Source organism: Arachis ipaensis, chromosome B8 (assembly GCF_059453495.1).
Source record: "Arachis ipaensis isolate K30076 ecotype BB chromosome B8, ASM5945349v1, whole genome shotgun sequence".
Lineage (NCBI taxonomy): Eukaryota > Viridiplantae > Streptophyta > Magnoliopsida > Fabales > Fabaceae > Arachis > Arachis ipaensis.
Window position 1 is genome coordinate 63,182,304 of NC_142443.1, and position 14,128 is coordinate 63,196,431.

Genomic DNA, 14,128 nt, shown 5'->3' on the forward strand with positions numbered 1-14,128 from the left:
AGCAAAGGCCCAATTGAAGGCTTGAAGACCATTTGAAGAAAGTGTATAAATAGCATAGGATTTAAGTTTTCAGGGAGCTTCTCTTTTAGTTTTTCAGAAGAGCTAGCTTTTCAGTTTTGCTTAGAGCTCACCTTTATTTTTCTTAGCATTGTTGTTTAATTCAAGAGAATTTGGGGGGAGAATTGATCTCTCTTCTTCCTTGTTCTTGCCCAGCACTCTTTACTTTTCTTGTCTTGGATTTTGGGTGGAGAATTGAAGAAATTCTGTTTCAATCTCACCTTGTAATCTTGTTTAATTTTCTGCTTAATTGAATTTCAGTTTCGGTTACTTGCTTCGTCATCTACTTTCTTTGCAATTTACAATCTCCTTTGCAATTGTTCTTGTTGGATCTAGGAAGGCATTGAGATCTAGACTTGGTTTTCTAGTCTCTTGGGTCCTGAGATCCGGATTTCCCATTTCCCATTCCCTGTTTACTGTTTTCATGCTTATTTACATTTCTGTTTTAAGATCCGGTTTGATTCAAGACATCCTTTACTTCTCTGTTTTTTGCAATTTACTTTTCCTTGTTTAATTTCTGCAAATCCAACTCCCGATTCCCTTTACAATTCAAGCCATTTACATTTCTTGCACTTTAAGATTTTGCAATTTACATTTCTTGCATTCTAAGTTTCTGCCATTTAATTTCTTGTTCTTTAAGATTCAGCACTTTAATTCCTGTTCTCTTTAATTTCATGCCAATTACCCATTCCCTTTACTTTCTATGCAATTTAATTTCTGCAAATCACAAATCTCTCAACCAAATCTTGATTCGCTTGACTAAATCAACCACTAAACTAAAATTGCTCAATCCTTCAATCCCTGTGGGATCGACCTCACTCCCGTGAGTTATTATTACTTGATGCGACCCGGTGCACTTGCCGGTTAAGTTTGGGTGTTTTGGAGAAATTCGTTTTTCCGCGAAAATATCCCATCACTTATCTTTTTCAAAATCTTTTTCAAAAATCAAATCTTTTTCAAAATTCTTAGTTATTTTCGAAAATTCTAAAAATATTTTTCAAAAATCTTTTTCTTATTTTTCTATCAAATTTTCGAAAATTACATAGTCAATTAATGTTTTGATTCAAAAATTTGAAGTTTGTTACTTGCTTGTTAAGAAAGATTCAAACTTTAAGTTCTAGAATCATATCTTGTGATTTCTTATGAATCAAGTCATTAATTGAGATTTTAAAAATCAAATCTTTTTCAAAACTAAATTCTAAAATATCTTCTCATCTTATCTTTTTCAAAAATATGATTTCAAAATATCTTTTCTAACTTCCTAACTTCTTATCTTTTCAATATTTGTTTCAACTAACTAACTAACTTTTTGTTTGTTTCTTATCTTTTTCAAAACCACCTAACTAACTCTCTCTCTCTAATTTTCGAAAATATCTCCCCCCCTTTTTCAAAATTTCTTTTTAATTAATTAATTATTTTAATTTTTAATTTTAATTTTCGAAAACTACTAACCTTTTTCAAAAATAATTTTCGAAAAATTCTCTCTCTCTCATCTACTTCTATTTTATTTATTCATCTACCAACACTTCTCTTCATCTCACATCACTCACTAAATTCGAACCCCCTCTTCCATCTGTGTTCGAATTTCCTCTTCTTCTTTTCTTCTACTCACACAAGGACCTTTATACTGTGGTAAAGAGGATCCCAATTATTATTATTTTTCTGTGCCCTCTTCTTTGTCATATGAGCAGGAGCAAGGATAAGAACATTCTTGTGGAGCCAGATCCAGAACCTGAAAGGACTCTGAAAAGAAAACTAAGAGAAGCTAAAATACAACAATCCAGAGATAACCTTTCAGAAATTTTCGAACAGGAAGAGGAGATGGCAGCCGAAAATAATAATAATGTAAGGAAGATGCTTGGTGACTTTACTGTACCTAGTTCCAATTTACATGGAAGAAGCATCTCCATTCCTGCCATTGGAGCAAACAACTTTGAGCTGAAACCTCAATTAGTTTCTCTGATGCAGCAGAACTGCAAGTTTCATGGACTTCCATCTGAAGATCCTTTTCAGTTCTTAACTGAATTCTTGCAGATATGTGATACTGTTAAGACTAATGGAGTAGATCCTGAAGTCTACAGGCTCATGCTTTTCCCTTTTGCTGTAAGAGACAGAGCTAGATTATGGTTGGATTCTCTACCCAAAGACAGCCTGAACTCTTGGGATAAGCTGGTCACGGCTTTCTTAGCCAAGTACTTTCCTCCTCAAAAGCTGAGCAAGCTTAGAGCTGATGTTCAAACCTTCAGACAGAAAGAAGGTAAATCCCTCTATGAAGCTTGGGAAAGATACAAACAGTTGACCAAAAAGTGTCCTTCTGACAATTTTTCAGAATGGACCATCCTGGATATATTCTATGATGGTTTATCTGAGTTATCAAAGATGTCATTGGATACTTCTACAGGTGGATCCATTCACCTAAAGAAAACGCCTGCAGAAGCTCAAGAACTCATTGACATGGTTGCTAATAACCAGTTCATGTACACTTCTGAGAGGAATCCTGTGAGTAATGGGATGCCTATGAAGAAGGGAGTTCTTGAAGTTGATACTCTGAATGCCATATTGGCTCAGAATAAAATATTGACTCAGCAAGTCAATATGATCTCTCAGAGTCTGAATGGAATACAAGCTGCATCCAACAGTACTCAAGAGGCATCTTCTGAAGAAGAAGCTTATGATCCTGAAAACCCTGCAATAGCAGAGGTAAATTATTTAGGTGAACCTTATGGAAACACCTATAACTCATCATGGAGAAATCATCCAAATTTCTCATGGAAGGATCAAAAGCCTCAACAAGGCTTTAATAATGGTGGAAGAAACAGGTTTAGCAATAATAAACCTTTTCCATCATCCACTCAGCAACAGATAGAGGACTCTAAACAAAATACTTCCAATTTGGCAAACTTAGTCTCTGATCTATCTAAGGCCACTGTAAGTTTCATGAATGAAACAAGGTCTTCCATTAGAAATTTGGAAGCACAAGTGGGCCAGCTGAGTAAAAGTATCACTGAAATCCCTCCTAGTACTCTCCCAAGCAATACAGAAGAGAATCCAAAAGGAGAGTGCAAGGCCATTGACATAAGCACCATGGCCGAACCTGTGAGGAGAGGAGAGGACGTGAATCCCAAGGAGGAAGACCTCTTGGGACGTCCAGTGATCAATAAGGAGCTTCCCTCTGAGGAACCAAAGGACTCTGAGACTCATCTAGAGACCATAGAGATTCCATTGAACCTCCTTATGCCCTTCATGAGCTCTGATGAGTATTCCTCTTCTGAAGAGAATGAGGATGTTACTGAAGAGCAAACTGCCAAGTTTCTTGGTGCAATCATAAAGCTGAATGCCAAATTATTTGGCATTGATACTTGGGAAGTTGAACCTCCCTTGTTCATCAATGAACTAAGTGATCTGGATCAACTAACATTGCCTCAGAAGAGACAGGATCCGGGAAAGTTCATAATACCCTGTACCATAGGCACCATGATCTTTAAGGCTCTGTGTGACCTTGGTTCAGGAATAAACCTCATGCCCCACTCTGTAATAGAGAAACTGGGAATCTATGGGGTGCAAGCTGCTAAAATCTCATTAGAGATGGCAGACAGTTCAAGAAAATAGGCTTATGGACAAGTAGAGGACGTGTTAGTAAAGGTTGAAGGCCTTTACATCCCTGCTGATTTCATAGTCCTGGATACTGGAAAGGAAGAGGATGAATCCATCATCCTAGGAAGACCTTTCCTGGCCACAGCAAGAGCTGTGATTGATGTTGACAGAGGTGAAATATTCCTTCAATGGAATGAGGACTCCCTTGTGTTTAAAACTCAAGGATCTCCCTCTGCAAACATGGAGAGGAAGCATAAAAAGCTTCTCTCAAAGCAGAGTCAACTAGAGCCCCCACAGTCAAACTCTAAGTTTGGTGTTGGGAGGCCACAACCAAACTCTAAGTTTGGTGTTGAACTCCCATATCCAAACTCTAAGTTTGGTGTTGGAGAGTTTCAATAATGCTCTGCATATCTGTGAGGCTCCATGAGAGCCCACTGTCAAGCTATTGACATTAAAGAAGCGCTTGTTGGGAGGCAACCCAATTTTTATTTATCTAACTATATTTTTCTTAGTTATATGTCTTTGTAGGTTCATGATCATGTGGAGTCACAAAATAAATATAAAAATTGAAAACGGAATCAAAAACAGCAAAAGAAAAATCACACCCTGGAGGAGCATCTGTCTGGCGTTCAGCGCCAGAACAGAGCATGGTTCTGGCACTGAACGCCCAAAATGGGCAGCTTCTGGGCGCTGAACGCCAGAACAAGCATGGTTCTGGCGTTCAACGCCAGAAATGGCACACAAATGGGCGTTGAACGCCCAAAATGGGCACCAACCTGGCGCTGAACGCCCAGAGTTGTGTGCAAGGGCATTTTACATGCCTAAATTGGTGCAGGGATGTAAATGCCTTGACACCTCAGGATCTGTGGACCCCACAGGATCCCCACCTACCTCATCATCTCTTTTTCTATTCATGATCATCCCTTCTGTTTTCCATTTACCACTCACATCCATACACCCACTACCTTCAAAATTCAACATCTCTCTCCCACCCAATCCCACCCATATGGCCGAATACACACACCCATCCATCTCCTCCATATCTTCTTCTTCTTCTTCTTCTATTCTTTCTTCTTTTGCTCGAGGGCGAGCAACATTCTAAGTTTGGTGTGGTAAAAGCATAGCTTTTTTGTTTTTTTTCCATAACCATTGATGGCACCTAAGGCCAGAGAAACCTCTAGAAAGAGGAAAGAGAAGACAAAAGCTTCCATCAAGGGTCTATAGCTCAGTGGTAGAACATTTGACTGCAAATTAAGAGATCCCTGAGATACCTCAGGGGATACATTTTCTTCCACACAATTATTGGAAGCAACTAAGGGTGGAACATCAAGAGCACTCCATCATCCTTCATGAAATCAGAGAAGATCTAAAAGCAATGAGGGAGGAGCAACAAAGACAAGGAAGAGACATAGAAGAGCTCAAGGACATCATTGGTTCCTCAAGAGGGAAATGCCACCATCACTAAGGTGGATTCATTCCTTGTTCTTGTTTCTTCTATTTTTCGTTTCTATGTTATGTGCTTATCTATGTTTCTGTCTTCATTACATGATCATTAGTAGTTAGTAACTTTGTCTTAAAGTTATGAATGTCCTATGAATCCATCACCTCTCTTAAATGAAAAATATTTTAATTCAAAAGAACAAGAAGTACATGAGTTTCGAATTTATCCTTGAACTTAGTTTAATTATATTGATATGGTGACAATGCTTCTTGTTTTCTGAATGTATGCTTGAACAGTGCATATGTCTTTTGAAGTTGTTGTTTAAGAATGTTAAATATGTTGGATCTTGAAAGAATGATGACTAGGAGACATGTTATTTGATAATCTAAAAAATCATAAAAATGATTCTTGAAGCAAGAAAAAGCATCAAAGAACAAAGCTAGCAGAAAAAAAAATTAGGCGAAAAAAAAAATAGAAAGAAAAAGAAAAAGCAAGCAGAAAAAGCCAAAGCTCTTAAAACCAAGAGGCAAGAGCAAAAAGCCAATAACCCTTAAAATCAAAAGGCAAGGGTAAATAAAAAGGATCCCAAGGCTTTGAGCATCAGTGGATAGGAGGGCCTAAAGGAATAAAATCCTGGTCTAAGCGGCTAAACCAAGCTGTCCCTAACCATGTGCTTGTGGCATGAAGGTGTCAAGTGAAAACTTGAGACTGAGCGGTTAAAGTCAGGGTCCAAAGCAAAAAAAGAGTGTGCTTAAGAACCCTGGACACCTCTAATTGGGAACTTTAGCAAAGCTGAGTCACAATCTGAAAAGGTTCACCCAATTATGTGTCTGTGGCAGTTATGTATCCGGTGGTAATACTGGAAAACAAAGTGCTTAGGGCCATGGCCAAGACTCATAAAATAGCTGTGTTCAAGGATCATCATACTGAACTAGGAGAGTCAATAACACTATCTAAACTCTGAGTTCCTATAGAAGCTAATCATTCCGAACTTCAATGGATAAAGTGAGATGCCAAAACTATTCAAGAGGCAAAAAGCTACAAGTCCCGCTCATTTGATTGGAGCTATGTTTCATTGATAGTTTGGAATTTATAGTATATTCTCTTCTTTTTATCCTGTTTGATTTTCAGTTGCTTGGGGACAAGCAACAATTTAAGTTTGGTGTTGTGATGAGCGGATAATTTATACGCTTTTTGACATTGTTTTTAGTATGTTTTTAGTAGGATCTAGTTGCTTTTAGGGATGTTTTCATTAGTTTTTATGTTAAATTCACATTTCTGGACTTTACTATGAGTTTGTGTGTTTTTCTGTGATTTCAGGTATTTTCCGGCTGAAATTGAGGGACTTGAGCAGAAATCAGATTCAGAGGTTGAAGAAGGACTGCTGATGCTGTTGGATTCTGACCTCCCTGCACTCAAAGTGGATTTTCTGGAGATACAAAACTCGAAATGGCGCGCTTCCAATTTCGTTGGAAAGTAGACATCCAGAGCTTTCCAGCAATATATAATAGCCCATACTTTGGCCAAGAATACATGACGTAAACTGGCGTTCAACGCCAGCTCTCTACCCAATTCTGGCATCCGGCGCCAGAAAATGATCCAAAACCAGAGTTGAACGCCCAAACTGGCACAAATACTGGCGTTCAACTCCAAGAAGGACCTCTACACGTGCAACACTCAAGCTCAGCCCAAGCACACACCAAGTGGACCCCGGAAGTGGATTTATGCATCAATTACTTATTTCTGTAAACCCCAGTGACTAGTTTATTATAAATAGGACATTTCACTATTGTATTTGACATCTTTGGATCTTTGGATTATCTTTTGATCTATTGATCATGTTTTGGGGGCTGGCCATCTCGGCCATGCCTGGACCTTTCACTTATGTATTCTCACGGTAGAGTTTCTACACTCCATAGATTAAGGTGTGGAGCTCTGCTGTTCCTCAAAGATTAATGCAAAGTACTACTGTTTTCTATTCAATCCATCTTATTTCGCTTCTAAGATATTCATTCGTACTTCAATCTGAATGGGATGAACGTGACAATCATCATCATTCCCTATGAACGCGTGCCTGACAACCACTTCCGTTCTACCTTCGACTGAATGAGTATCTCTTAGATCTCTTAATCAGAATCTTCGTGGCGTAAGCTAGAATGATGGCGGCATTCAAGAGAATCCAGAAAGTCTAAACCTTGTCTGTGGTATTTCGAGTAGGATTCAATGAATGAATGACTGTGACGAGCTCCTAACTCACGATTGCAGGGCGTTAGTGACAGACGCAAAAGGATAGTAAATCCTATTCCAGCATGATCGAGAACCGACAGATGAATAGCCGTGCCGTGACAGGGTGCGTTGATCATTTTCACTGAGAGGATAAGATGAAGCCATTGACAAGGGTGATGCCTCCAGACGATTAGCCGTGCCGTGACAGGGCATTGGATCATTTTCCCGAGAGATGACCGAAAGTAGCCGTTGACAATGGTGATGTATCACATAAAGCCAGCCATGGAAAGGAGTGAGACTGATTGGATGAAGATAGCAGGAAAGCAGAGGTTCAGAAGAACGAAAAGCATCTCCATTCGCTTATCTGAAATTCCTACCAATGATTTACATAAGTACCTCTATCCCTATTCTATTATTTATTATTTGAAAACACCATTATCAATTTATATCTGCCTAACTGAGATTTGCAAGGTGACCATAGCTTGCTTCATACCAACAATCTCCGTGGGATTCGACCCTTACTCAAGTAAGGTATTACTTGCACGACCCAGTGCACTTGCTGGTTAGTTACACGGAGTTGTGAACCATGGTCTTGGCATCATGTTTTTGGCGCCATTTCCAGGGAAAGAAAGAGCAATGAATTTTACATAATTGAAGTGTAATCACGATTCCGCGTACCAATATTCATCTTACATTTTTCCAAAAATTCATGCATTCATAGTGTTCTTCATGATCTTCAAGTTGTTCTTGGTAAGTCTTCTTGTTTGATCTTGATGTTTTCATGTTTTGTGTCTTTTCTTGTTTTTCATATGCATTCTTGCATCCATAGTGTCTATACATGAAAAATTTTTAAGTTTGGTGTCTTGCATGTTTTCTTTGCATTAAAAATTTTTCAAAAATAAGTTCTTGATGTTCATCTTGACATTCAAAGTGTTCTTGGTATTCATCTTGAAATTCATAGCATTCTTGCATGCATTCATTGTTTTGATCCAAAATTTTCATGCATTGCATCATTTTCATGTTTTTCTCTCTCATCATAAAAAAATTCAAAAATCAAAAAAATATCTTCCCCTTTTTCTTCTCGTTTAATTTCGAAAATTTTAAAAATATTTTTCAAAAATCTTTTTCTTAATTTTATCACATAATTTTCGAAAATAACATCATCAATTAATGTTTTGATTCAAAAATTTCAAGTTTGTTACTTGCTTGTTAAGAAAGATTCAAACTTTGAGTTCTAGAATCATATCTTGTGATTTCTTGTGAATCAAGTCATTAATTGTGATTTTAAAAATCAAATCTTTTTCAAAACTAATTTCAATCATATCTTTTCAAAAATATCTTTCTATCTTATCTTTTTCAAAATCATATCTTTTTCAAAAATTTGATTTTAAAATATCTTTTCTAACTTCTTATCTTCTTATCTTTTAAAAATTGATTTTCAAAAATTGTTTCAACTAACTAACTAACTTTTTGTTTGTTTCTTATCTTTTTCAAAACTACCTAACTAACTCCCTCTCTCTCTAATTTTTGAAAATATCTTCCCTCTTTTTCAAAATTTTTTTAATTAACTAATTATTTTAATTTTTGATTTTAATTTTCGAAAAATTACTAACCTTTTTCAAAAACTATTTTTGATAATCACTAACTCTTTTTCAAAAATAATTTTCGAAAATTCTATCTCTCTCTCTTATCCCCTTCTATTTATTTATTCATCTACTAATACTTCATCTCACCCAAATTCGAACCCCTTCTTCCATCTGTGTTCGAATTTTTTTCTACTCACACAAGGACCTCTATACTGTGGTAAAAAGGACCCCTATTATTATTATTTTTCTGTCCCTCTTTTTCATATGAGCAGGAGCAAGGACAAGAACATTCTTGTTGAAGCAGATCCAGAACCTGAAAGGACTCTGAAGAGGAAACTAAGAGAAGCTAAATTATAACAATCCAGCAAGCACCTTTCAGAAATTTTCGAATAGGAAGAGGAGATGGCAGCCGAAAATAATAATAATGCAAGGAGGATGCTTGGTGACTTTACTGCACCTAATTCCAATTTACATGGAAGAAGCATCTCCATTTCTGCCATTGGAGCAAACAATTTTGAGCTGAAACCTGAATTAGTTTCTCTGATGCAGCAGAACTGCAAGTTTCATGGACTTCCATCTGAAGATCCTTTTCAGTTCTTAATTGAATTCTTGCAGATCTGTGATACTGTTAAGACTAATGGACTAGATCCTGAAGTCTACAGGCTCATGCTTTTCCCTTTTGCTGTGAGAGACAGAGCTAGAATATGGTTGGACTCTCAACCTAAGGATAGCCTGAACTCTTGGGATAAGCTGGTCAAGGCTTTCTTAGCCAAGTTATTTCCTCCTCAAAAGCTGAGTAAGCTTAGAGTCGATGTTCAGACCTTCAGACAGAAAGAAGGTGAATCCCTCTATGAAGCTTGGGAGAGATACAAAGGACTGATCAAAAAGTGTCCTTCTGACATGCTTTCAGAATGGACTATCCTGGATATATTCTATGATGGTCTATCCGAATTGGCTAAAATGTCATTGGATACTTCTGCAGGTGGATCCATACACCTAAAGAAAACGCCTGCAGAAGCTCAAGAACTCATTGACATGGTTGCTAATAACCAGTTCATGTACACTTCTGAGAGGAATCCTGTGAGTAATGGGACGCCTATGAAGAAGGGAGTTCTTGAAATTGATACTATGAATGCCATATTGGCTCAGAATAAAATATTGACTCAGCAAGTCAATATGATTTCTCAGAGTCTAAATGGAATGCAAGCTGCATCCAACAGTACTCAAGAGGCAACTTCTGAAGAAGAAGCTTATGATCCTGAAAACCCTGCAATAGCAGAGGTGAATTACATGGGTGAACCTTATGGAAACACCTATAACCCCTCATGGAGAAATTACCCAAATCTCTCATGGAAGGATCAATAAAGGCCTCAACAAGGCTTTAATAATGGTGGAAGAAATAGGTTTAACAATAGTAAACCTTTTCCATCATCCACTCAGCAACAGACAGAGAACTCTGAACAAAATACATCTAATTTAGCAAACTTAGTCTCTAATCTATCTAAGGCCACTGTAAGTTTCATGAATGAAACAAGGTCCTCCATTAGAAATTTGGAGGCACAAGTGGGCCAGCTGAGTAAAAGGATCACTGAAATCCCTCCTAGTACTCTCCCAAGCAATACAGAAGAAAATCCAAAAGGAGAGTGCAAGGCCATTGAAATGACCATCATGGCCGATTCCAAGAAGGAAGGAGAGGACGTGAATCCCAAAGAGGAAGACCTCTTGGGACGTCCAGTGATCAATAAGGAGTTTCCCTCTGAGGAACCAAAGGAATCTGAGGCTCATCTAGAGAGCATAGAGATTCCATTGAACCTCCTTATGCCGTTCATGAGCTCTGATGAGTATTCCTTTTCTGAAGAGAATGAGGATGTTACTAAGGAGCAAGTTACCAAGTACCTTGGTGCAATCATGAAGCTGAATGCCAAATTATTTGGTATTGAGACTTGGGAAGATGAACCTCCCTTGTTCACCAATGAACTAAGTGATCTGGATCAACTGACATTGCCTCAGAAGAAACAGGATCTTGGAAAGTTCGTAATACCTTGTAACATAGGCAACATGATCTTTGAAAAGGCTCTGTGTGACCTTGGTTCAGGGATAAACCTCATGCCCCTCTCTGTAATAGAGACACTGGGAATCTATGGGGTGCAAGCTGCTAAAATCTCATTAGAGATGGCTGACAATTTAAGAAAACAGGCTTATGGACAAGTAGAGGACGTATTAGTAAAGGTCAAAGGCCTTTACATCCCTGCTGATTTCATAGTCCTAGATACTGGGAAGGATGAGGATGAATTCATCATCCTTGGAAGACCATTCCTAGCCACAGCAAGAGCTGTGATTGATGTTGACAGAGGTGAATTAGTCCTTCAATTGAATGGGGACTCCCTTGTGTTTACAACTCAAGGTTATCCTTCTGTAAACATGAAAAAAAGGCACAGTAAGCTTCTCCCTCTGCAGAGTCAACCAGAGCCCCCACAGTCAAACTCTAAGTTTGGTGTTGGGAGGCCACAACCAAACTCTAAGTTTGGTGTTAGGAAGTCTCAACAATGCTCTGAACATCTGTGAGGCTCCATGAGAGCCCACTGTCAAGCTATTGACATTAAAGAAGCGCTTGTTGGGAGGCAACCCAATTTTTATTTATCTAATTTTATTTTTCCTTTTCTTTCATGTTTTATTAGGTTCATGATCATGTGCAGTCACAAAATAAATATAAAAATTGAAAACGGAATCAAAAACAGCAGAAGAAAAATCACACCCTGGAGGAAGACCTTACTGGCGTTTAAACGCCAGTAAGAAGCATCTGGCTGGCGTTCAACGCCAGAACAGAGCAAGGTTCTGGTGCTGAATGCCCAAAATGGGCAGCATCTAGGCGTTTGAATGCCAGAATTGTACCCTGGAGAAGAGCTGGCGCTGAACGCCCAGAACAAGCATGGTTCTGGCGTTCAACGCCAGAAATGGGCAACAAATGGGCGTTCAACGCCCAGAACAAGCACCAATCTGGCGCTGAACGCCCAGAGTTGTGTGCAAGGGCATTTTGCATGCCTAATTTGGTGCAAGGTTGTAAATCCTTGAACACCTCAGGATCTGTGGACCCCACAAAATCACCTCAGGATCTGTGGACCCCACAGGATCCCCACCTACCTCCACTCACTTCTTCTCACCCCTCTTTCACACAATCCCATAAACACTCTTCCCCAAAACTCTTCACCAATCACCTCAATCTCTCTTCCCCAAAACACTTCACCACTCACATACATCCACTCTTCCCCATAAACCTAACTCATAAACTCCACCTACCTTCAAAATTCAAAATCAATTTCCCACAAAAACCCAACCTATATGGCCGAAATTAACCCCCCTCCCTTCCCTATATATAGCCCTCCATTCTTCTTCATTTTCACACAACACAACCCTCTCTTCCCCTTCTTGGCCGAATACACCTCTCCCTCCTCTCATCCATATTTTCTTCTTCTTCTTCATCTATTCTCTCTTCTCTTGCTCGAAGGCGAGCAATATTCTAAGTTTGGTGTGGTAAAAGCATAAGCTTTTTGTTTTTCCATTACCATTGATGGCACCTAAGACTGGAGAATCCTCTAGAAAAGGGAAAGGGAAGACAAAAGCTTCCACCTCCGAGTCATGGGAGATAGAAAGATTCATCTCCAAAGCTCATCAAGACCACTTCTATGATGTTGTGGCCAAGAAGAAGGGGATCCCCGAGGTCCCTTTCAAGCTCAAGAAGAATGAGTATCCGGAGATCCGACATGAAATCCAAAGAAGAGGTTGGGAAGTTCTAACAAACCCCATCCAACAAGTCGGCATCCTAATGGTTCAAGAGTTCTATGCCAATGCATGGATCACTAGGAACCATGATCAAAGTAAGAACCCAAACCCAAAGAATTATATCACAATGGTTCGGGGGAAATACTTAGATTTTAGTCCGGAAAATGTGAGGTTGGCGTTTAACTTGCCTATGATGCAAGGAGATGCACGCCCCTACACTAGAAGGGTCAACTTTAATCAAAGGTTGGACCAAATCCTCATGGACATATGTGTGGAAGGAGCTCAATGGAAGATTGACTCCAAAGGCAAGCCAGTTCAATTAAGAAGACTGGACCTCAAGCCTGTGGCTAGAGGATGGTTGGAGTTCATCCAACGCTCCATCATCCCCACTAGCAACCGATCTGAAGTTACTGTGGATCGGGCCATCATGATTCATAGCATCATGATTGGAGAGGAAGTAGAAGTTCATGAAGTCATCTCCCTTGAATTCTACAAAATAGCCAAAAAGCCCTCTCCTGGGGCAAGGCTAGCTTTTCCTCATCTTATTTGCCATCTATGTTACTCAGCTGGAGCTTTCATAGAAAGAGACATTCCCATTGAGGAAGAGAAGCCCATCACTAAGAAAAGGATGGAGCAAGCAAGAGAGCCCATTCATGGATCTCAAGAGACGCATGAAGCTCATCACCATGAGATCCCGGAGATGCCTCAAATGCATTTTCCTCCAAAAAACTATTGGGAGCAAATCAACACCTCCCTAGGAGAATTAAGTTCCAACATGGGACGATTAAGGGTGGAACATCAAGAGCACTCCATCATCCTTCATGAAATAAGAGAAGATCAAAAAGCAATGAGGGAGGAGCAAAAAAGACAAGGAAGAGACATAGAAGAGCTCAAAGACATCATTGGTTCCTCAAGAAGGAAACGCCACCATCACTAAGGTGGACTCATTCCTTGTTCTTACATTCTCTGTTTTTCGTTTTCTCTATGTTAAGTGCTTATCCATGTTTGTGTCTTCATTACATGATCATTAGTATTTAGTAACTTTGTCTTAAAGTTATGAATGTCCTATGAATCCATCACCTCTCTTAAATGAAAACTGTTTTAATTCAAAATAACAAGAAGTACATGAGTTTCAAATTTATCCTTGAACTTAGTTTAATTATATTGATGTGGTGACAATGCTCCTTATTTTCTGAATGAATGCTTGAACAGTGCATATGTCTTTTGAAGTTGTTGTTTAAGAATGTTAAATATGTTGGCTCTTGAAAGAATGATGATAAGGAGACATGTTATTTGATAATCTGAAAAATCATAAAAATGATTCTTGAAGCAAGAAAAAGCAACAAAGAACAAAGCTTGCAGAAAAAAAAAAGAAAAAAAATATAGGCGAAAAAAATAAAAATAAAAATAAAAAGCAAGCAGAAAAAGCCAAAAGCTCTTAAAA

The 14,128-nt window shown here is 38.6% G+C and overlaps 2 non-coding genes across 2 annotated transcripts; both read right to left on the bottom strand.

The window, feature by feature from the left end:
* Positions 1-2,274: 2,274 nt before the first annotated feature.
* LOC148548337 (small nucleolar RNA R71) lies at positions 2,275-2,381 on the bottom strand. Its single transcript, XR_015898173.1, has one exon. It is a non-coding gene; the product is annotated as a small nucleolar RNA R71 (small nucleolar RNA).
* Positions 2,382-9,702: 7,321 nt separating this feature from the next.
* On the bottom strand, positions 9,703-9,810 carry LOC148548338 (small nucleolar RNA R71). Its single transcript, XR_015898846.1, has one exon. It is a non-coding gene; the product is annotated as a small nucleolar RNA R71 (small nucleolar RNA).
* Positions 9,811-14,128: the final 4,318 nt, after the last annotated feature.